General features: G+C 40.2%; 2 pseudogenes; both read right to left on the reverse strand.

The window, feature by feature from the left end:
* Nucleotides 1–863: 863 nt before the first annotated feature.
* On the reverse strand, nt 864–982 carry LOC141267701 (5S ribosomal RNA; annotated as a pseudogene).
* A 939-nt stretch (nt 983–1,921) lies between these two features.
* On the reverse strand, nt 1,922–2,041 carry LOC141269851 (5S ribosomal RNA; annotated as a pseudogene).
* Between the last annotated feature and the right edge of the window lie 6,739 nt (nt 2,042–8,780).

Genomic DNA, 8,780 nt, shown 5'->3' on the forward strand with positions numbered 1-8,780 from the left:
GTTTTTTCAAAATACACTGACACCTATGAGTTGGAAAAGGTAATTACACCTATGACATAAAAATGTTCTATCATATGGAGAACTTGATTGATAATGAATTATTATCTATTATTGCTTATTATTCCAAACATAATTTATTTTAATATTTTGATAATAATTAGATGGATATTACTGATTGCTATGGTACGCTGTGATATTATCAGAAGAGATCGGGCGTATCCAAGGTGGTATGGCCAGTAGAAGCTGCTCGATCCATCGCCCGGCCAGCCTTTCTCAGGATCGCTTGGTGGCGAGCAATCTGGCCGTGACGGGGCGGGCTCCGAAGGGTCCATGCAAAGTCTGTGCCGTCCCTACAGGTGTGGTTTGTTTAGCAGTCATTCACCCGTCGCATCAGGTGTCTTCAAAAATGGCTCGGCGCAGGGTCTCCTGCAGGCTAAACCCTTCATCGCGGTAATGTGACAGAAAAAGCAAGCTGGACCCGTAACTTGGGGGTGGAGCGAGACGTCCAGGGGTGAATGAAGGAAGAGGGTGAGATGGTTGCCAGTGACTTTGAGCTGCTCTTCAGGGGGGAGGGTCGTGTTGCCTGCAAAGGTCTTCTGCTTGGGGTTACCGGTGGTTGCCTCCAGCCACGCGGGAGACTCTGGTCCTGGTGAAAAGGAGCCTAGTATTAAAAGTAAAGAAGCAACAATGCTGGAGGCCCACGGTGATCAGAAGGATGCTGGTATTTTGCAGAGATGAAATAGCGCAAGAGAGAAAGCAAATGAAAAAAAGAAAAGAGAATGAATTTGTGCACTTGTGAAAGGGAATGGAAAAAAGGCATAGAAGAGAGTGCCCCCTGCTGGTGGAAGGAAGGAAAAAGCAAAATTCTACAGCACCTGGTATTCTCAGGCAGTCTCCCATCCAAGTACTAACCAGGCCCAACCCTGCTTGGCTTGCAAGATCAGACGAGATTGGGTATGTTCAGGGTGGTGTGGCCGTAGGCAGAGACAAGCCTCTCACTTGCTGCTTTTCTACTTTGACGTCTGGCTGCCGGCTGCCCTTTCCAGTGCTCAGCAAGACCAGGTCCTTTTGTGCTTTCCCTTCTCTTCAATTTTTTTGCTGGCTTCCTTAAAAGGTCTTGTAGACAGAACGCCCCACTCAGAGCCACTGAGCTCACTGATCGGCTGCAGCGCTGTCGACGAACGTCAGCTTCACGGCCAATGCCACAGGCCGGGAGCAGATGCGAGACTCACCGGTAGACCCGGGTAGGGTGAGTAGAGCGCGGTTAGTTGCTTTCTAATAGCCTGCAGCCGGGGATTAACTTTTAATGAAAGGGAACAATCCCTTTGACTGTCTGCAGCGCGCCACACCTAGGAAGCGCACTCTCACACACAAGCCAGCATGCACACGTGCTCGCACGTGACAACACCCCCTATCTGCTCCTACATCCTTTCCGTCACCATGCGTCAGACTCTCCTGCCTGTTTTATGATTTCAGGGCCCTAGCAGGAATCACCCCCCCTCCCCAATTCCTTCCGCACCTTCCTTGCCTTCCTTGCACTGAGGTTAGCTCTTTGTCAGCCGTCTGGCTTGGTTACACAAGCTTCTTTGCAGAGAAACATGTTACTTCTGCTGGACCTCGCTAGGCGGCCGGCATCCAAAACCTTCCCTGGGCACCTGCTGAAAGCCTGGCCCCTTCACGGCCCCGGGTGCTTTTAACGCCATTATTTCCACACGGCGAGCTGCGGAGTCAATAAGCACTCCTAGCCGTGGCAAGGAGCTCGGTGTCAGGCGTGCGTGAAGGCGGCGGGGTAGCGTACTTAGCTGCCAACTGGCTCAGAGGCCTTGGGGCTTCCATCATCTAAGTTACTTAAGGTCGGTGTCCGGCAAGGCGCCGTTCCATGCTAGCCGAGCTGGGCAGTAGGGCAAAACGTCATCAAAATGGTCTACAGTACCCGGTGTTCCCAGGAGGTCTCCCATCCAAGTACTGTCCGAGCCCAGCCCTGCTTTGCTTCCGAGATCAGACAAGATGAGGCGTATCCAAGGTGGTATGGTCAGTAGACGCTGCTTGATCCATCGCCCGGCCAGCCTTTCTCAGGATCGCTTGGTGGTGAGCAATCTGGCCGTGACGGGGCGGGCTCCGAAGGGTCCATGCAAAGGCTGTGCCGTCCCTACAGGTGTGGTTTATTTAGCAGTGATTCACCCGCCGAATTAGGTGTCTTCAAAAATGGCTCGGCGCAGGGTCTCCTGCACCCTAAATCCTTCATCGCGGTAATGTGACAGAAAGAGCAAGCTGGACCCGTAACTTGGGGGCTGAGCGAGACGTCCAGGGGTGAATGAAGGAAGAGGGTGAGATGGTTACCAGTGACTTTGAGCTGCTCTTCAGGGGGGAGGGTCGTGTTGCCTGCAAAGGCCTTCTGCTTGGGGTTACCGGTGGTTGCCTCCAGCCACCCGGGAGACGCTGGTCCTGGTGAAAAGGAGCCTAGTATTAAAAGTAAAGAAGCAACAATGCTGGAGGCCCACGGTGATCAGAAGGATGCTGGTATTTTGCAGAGATGAAATAGCGCAAGAGAGAAAGCAAATGAAAAAACGAAAAGAGAATGAATGTGTGCACTTGTGAAAGGGAATGGAAAAAAGGCATAGAAAAGAGTGCCCCCTGCTGGTGGAAGGAAGGAAAAAGCAAAAGTCTACAGCACCTGGCATTCCCAGGCGGTCTCTGTTAAATGGTTAATTATGGAAATTCATTTGGAATGTTAATCGATAATCATTTTTCTGAGTTCTATGCCTCAGCCATCGTGTCTAGTTGACATGCGCTATTTGTGTGTGTATATTTGGTTCACTACCATATGTAGAACAGGTGTCCATACGACTGGCTATAAAAGCCCATGGTACAGAAATGGGGGGCTCTCTTGCTCTGCCCACCCCACAAGACACAGAATCTTCATGCTGAGAAGCAGATGACATGTAGACCTGGACACATGCTGGACAAAGACATGATTTACCAGCCAGGATCCAAGGAAAGATGGGTGAATCTCAACAATTAAGCTAATTATGGACAAATGGACAATTACTTTATAACTAATTATTGTATGTACCTGCTGCAATCTGATTCTTTTTAATGGACAATCCAAGAATAAATAGATACATTTTTTATAAGAATATCGTGATATTGATACTTTGAGAAGTCCTCAGTAGAAAAAAATAATACAGGAAGAGTATTATTTTACAATGGTGAGCCAGCCAGTCCTGTTTTTTTTTTTTTTAAATTAAGTAAGTGAATTTCTTCCGTGAACAAGGGGGGAGTCCTGACGAGCTGAACAGCTGTTGTTCACGTGTCAGTAAATTCACTAGTTTGTCACGAGAAGCAGAAAGGACCTACAGACTGAGGAAAGACAGGAAGCAGAGGTACTAACAAGGAACAGAATCACACAGGAAAAGAATCAGATGAACTGAAGACAGGACGTGCTGATAAAGAGAAGCCAAGGAATCTTAAGGTAAGCAAAATATGGATATAATTTCTTCTTTTGCTAAACAAAGTAATATTAATTTCAAAGTTAATGTAGGAGATGACATAGAAGTTTTGTGGCTCAGTTTATACAAAGAATGTGAATTGCAGAATTTACAGTTAACTTCTAAATTGGTAAATAGAGACAAACAGAAATTGAGAAATATTCTACATTTGGTAGATTTTTTTCATAGTCTTGTGTTAGAGATTTCTAAGCAGGAAAATAGTGTAGAAGTGTCAGACGGTGATACTGATTCTGACTGTAATGTGGAAAATGAACAAGAAGTAAGACACGTGTCTGTAACTGAAGGTGACCTTGGGTCTGACCAAGAGACGGACATACAGAAACATGACATGGGAGGAGACATGACTGACATACGAGAAACCGACATACTAGGTGATGTGGGAGGAGACGTGAGTGACATAGGAGGAACGGACGTACAAGAGCCACTAAAAATATCAGAGAATTCTGGAGTTACCCAGGCTCAACTCCAAATTAAAATGAGGAAAAATTTGCTGAAATTATACAAAATCATGCCAAAATATGATGTCAAAATCCATGCCTGTAGAAATTCAGAGACATTTGAGAGCTTCTCTGATAAGTTTGATTTATCCAATGAGGAGAGGAATCAATTATTTAAAATATGCATTCCTGTGACATTGTGTAGACGTTTACATTTAATGCCCTGTGAAACTGACTCTCCTAATGGATGGGAAAATGATTCGGACAGATTAAGATATTTGATTTATTGTGTCAGAAAGGATTTTCCCAACATAGAAGATCTGCAGAAACTAAGGATTGGTAGGAAGGAATGTACATATACATTCATGTCCATATTTGAACGGTTGTACAAAGCTCTCATCAAAAATGGAAAAGTACAACATATGATAACAACTTTTGTACAAAAATTCAAATTCCTAAATTCAGTTTCCCAAGTTATGGCATCACAAAAAAATTCATTATTTGAATTTGCGCAGATGCTGGATTTTTTTAGAAAACATGAGAATCGTGAAAAGAAAATAAATCAAGCTAAATTTATAAAACCAGGAAAGGTAAAATCTTACCAAAAGCCAATATCAAACTCTCCTAGACTGAGTCATCCCCATAGTGAACTCTATCAAATACGCAGAAGATTTCATATATGTTATAAGCCATATCAGCCAGTGCAAAGATCCATCTCTCCACAGATTGAGTTAATTCTCAGTCAGAACTGTGATTCTCTAAAAAGGAAAATGGCTGAAACTGATGGACAGAGACAGGTGAGACGACCAACTCACTGTGACGTCATGGAATGTGGACAGAAGAACAGGCAGTTCTCTGAGGTTTTGAAGGATAGAAAAATGTCTTTCCTAAATAGGGCATTTCTGGAGATATTTGAGAGAGACAGAAGATTTGGTTTAGGGAGTGGCTAAGGAAAAACTGTAATTATAATGTTGTATCAAAATGTAATACAATGTCTCAATATTTATTTATAATCTTATACAGTAAAATTGTAGTTACATAGTTTCTAATAGTTCATATATATATATATGTATATATATATATATATACACTTGTCTAAGTAGAGATTGCGTATAATTGTATTTATATATACTTTTATAAAATATATACAGTACAGACCAAAAGTTTGGACACACCTTCTCATTTATAGATTTTTCTGTATTTTCATGACTATGAAAATTGTACATTCACACTGAAGGCATCAAAACTATGAATTAACACATGTGGAATTATATACTTAACAAAAAAGTGTGAAACAACTGAAAATATGTCTTATATTCTAGGTTCTTCAAAGTAGCCACCTTTTGCTTTGATGACTGCTTTGCACACTCTTGGCATTCTCTTGATGAGCTTCAAGAGGTAGTCACCGGAAATGGTTTTCACTTCACAGGTGTGCCCTGTCAGGTTTAATAAGTGGGATTTCTTGCCTTATAAATGGGGTTGGGACCATCAGTTGTGTTGTGCAGAAGTCAGGTGGATACACAGCTGATAGTCCTACTGAATAAACTGTTAGAATTTGTATTATGGCAAGAAAAAAGCAGCTAAGTAAAGAAAAATGAGTGGCCATCATTACTTTAAGAAATGAAGGTCAGTCAGTCTGAAAAATTGGGCAAACTTTGAAAGTGTCCCCAAGTGCAGTTGCAAAAACCATCAAGCGCTACAAAGAAACTGGCTCACATGAGGACCGCCCTAGGAAAGGAAGAGCAAGAGTCACCTCTGCTTCTGAGGATAAGTTTATCCGAGTCACCAGCCTCAGAAATCGCAGGTTAACAGCAGCAAAGATTAGAGACCAGGTCAATGCCACACAGAGTTCTAGCAGCAGACACATCTCTACAACAACTGTTAAGAGGAGACTTTGCACAGCAGGCCTTCATGGTAAAATAGCTGCTAGGAAACTACTGCTAAGGACAGGCAACAAGCAGAAGAGACTTGTTTGGGCTAAAGAACACAAGGAATGGACATTAGACCAGTGGAAATCTGTGCTCTGGTCTGATGAGTCCAAATTTGAGATCTTTGGTTCCAACCACCGTGTCTTTGTGTGACGCAGAAAAGGTGAATGGATGGACTCTACATACCTGGTTCCCACCGTGAAGCATGGAGGAGGAGGTGTGATGGTGTGGGAGTGCTTTGCTGGTGACACTGTTGGGGATTTATTCAAAATTGAAGGCATACTGAGCCAGCATGGCTACCACAGCATCTTTCAGCGGCATGTTATTCCATCCAGTTTGTGTTTAGTTGGACCATCATTTATTTTTCAACAGGACAATGACCCCAAACACACCTCCAGGCTGTGTAAGGGCTATTTGACCAAGAAGGAGAGTGATGGGGTGTTACGCCAGATGACCTGGCCTCCACAGTCACCAGACCTGAACCCAATCAAGATGGTTTGGGGTGAGCTGGACCGCAGAGTGAAGGCAAAAGGGCCAACAAGTGCTAAGCATCTCTGGGAACTCCTTCAAGATTGTTGGAAGACCATTTCCGGTGACTACCTCTTGAAGCTCAACAAGAGAAGGCCAAGAGTGTGCAAAGCAGTCATCAAAGCATAAGGTGGCTGCTTTGAAGAACCTAGAATATAAGACATATTTTCAGTTATTTCACACTTTTTTGTTAAGTATATAATTCCACATGTGTTAATTCATAGTTTTGATGCCTTCAGTGTGAATGTACAATTTTCATAGTCATGAAAATACAGAAAAATCTTTAAGTGAGAAGGTGTGTCCAAACTTTTGGTCTGTACTGTATATATATATATTATTTAATAAATTAGAATTTCATATATATAACTTTAAGTAGCAATATTTTGAATTACATTAGAACCAACCAATATATCTATAAGATATTTAAAGAATTCTGTTTCTGTATGTTTTTGATATTTAATTTTATTTTCTTATATTTCCTTAGAGTTTTCATTCCAAAGCAGGATTTGATCAAAGAACTCTAAAATGGATTTATTTCTTTATTCACACAGGAAGTGAAAAAATTGCATGATTTTATGTGTATAACATTTTAAAATAATAACAATATATCTAGTTGAACTATAATATATATGTAATACTTATTAATTCTTTTGTGTTGCTAATATTTTCTGTGCATGAAGTGTTCGTGCAAATTAAAGAAGCTTTACAGCATGACGTGTGACAGCTGCGGCCTTTGAACTTTGAGCTAATAATATAGGATCCCATTCATTCTATTTTCAACTGATGTAACTTAAGACCGGGCAGCCAGTGAAAAAAGAATCTAAGACAAGAGTTTTTTCAAGTGTCTGAAATTCCAGTGACTTACTCTCATATTATATAATATGTACTTGGGGAATATTCAAAGAAATATAAAGATATTCAATTGATATGGCAATGCGCATTAATAAATTGGGATGCAACAATTTTGGGTTAAATATATATATATATATCTAAAACTTCATATGTGGAATGTTTGAGTTGAACAGATCTGTGAATGTCAGAGTGAAGGTGACAGATGAGTAAATCAGCAGCTGCTAAGTGTGATTGATGTGACAGAGGCCTCGTATGTTTGTATGTTTAAAAAAAAAAAAATGTTTCTTTATGTGAAGGTACAAAAATATATTTAATTCTGAGGAAATTATAATACATAATTAGGTATTATCTACATATATATATTTCTATATTTCTTTAATAATTATTATTTCTTGATTTAACTAATAGTGGATAAGGGCAACCACACATCAAAATGGTTTACAAAGCAAATTTATATTTAGAATAATTTTCCACATGATAATATTCTTGAATAACTATAATATTATTTTTAATGGTTACCTAAATAGGTACACACCTCTCTTTAGTCAAATCTATGCTACTCATCAATATGAAATTTATGCACAATATTTCTAGAAGAATAATTATTTTTAATTGGGTTCTGATATATACATAAATTTTATAAAATAATATTTTTGGTATTAAGGGGGAAAATGTGTTTTTGATCCTGATTACATAATCACTTTTGATCAATACTTATTTTCCACACATTTTAATAAAGAAGAAATAATAATAATGTACTATGGTATAATTAAGAAGGGTATTACATGCAAAGTTGCATAATTTAATATTTTTTGGTGGTACAAGGTTATGACAAATATGAAATCATCCAGATAATGGAGCTATAAGGGTATTTTTTATGGAGAATATAATTACTCTGCATTTGTCATTAAAATTTAAAGGCCTTATTTTTATTTTTATTCTTATTTTTACTCTTAATTTTATTTTTCATTTTTAAAATTTTATTCTTACTTTATACTTCTTATTTTTCTATTTTTTCATTTTTTAATTCTCATTTGATTTTATTTGAGTTCAATATCTCAATTGAGAAAACACATTAATATTTAATAAAGTAATGTCTAATACAAGAGTATTGCTTCATTAAATATATATTGCTAAGGAAAAAAATGTTTACATTTTCTGAGTAAACACAACAATTCATTCATTCAATTTTTAATTCATTCATTCATTCATTCATTCATTCATACATTCATACATTCATATATTTATTCATTTTGGTTCAGGAGTATACTGTAACGGGTCTGGGAGGCGGAACCTCTGAGCTACTATACAAGGGGGCGGTCCTTGTAAGGGAGCGGGTGGCGACCAGGCAGGCAGTCACAGCAGGTGACCGGGACAGTCTCTGGAAGAACGGGCAGATGGTCACGGCAAGTGACCAGGGCAGTCTCTGGGTGAACGGGCAGATGGTCACGGCAAGTGACCGGGGCAGTCTCTGGGTAAAGGGTTGGTACGACCTGTGGCGGCTGATGGTAGACGTGAGCTCCCAG

Source organism: Phyllobates terribilis, unplaced genomic scaffold, assembly GCF_046119375.1.
Source record: "Phyllobates terribilis strain yellow unplaced genomic scaffold, ASM4611937v1 Scaffold_4__5_contigs__length_816908805, whole genome shotgun sequence".
Lineage (NCBI taxonomy): Eukaryota > Metazoa > Chordata > Amphibia > Anura > Dendrobatidae > Phyllobates > Phyllobates terribilis.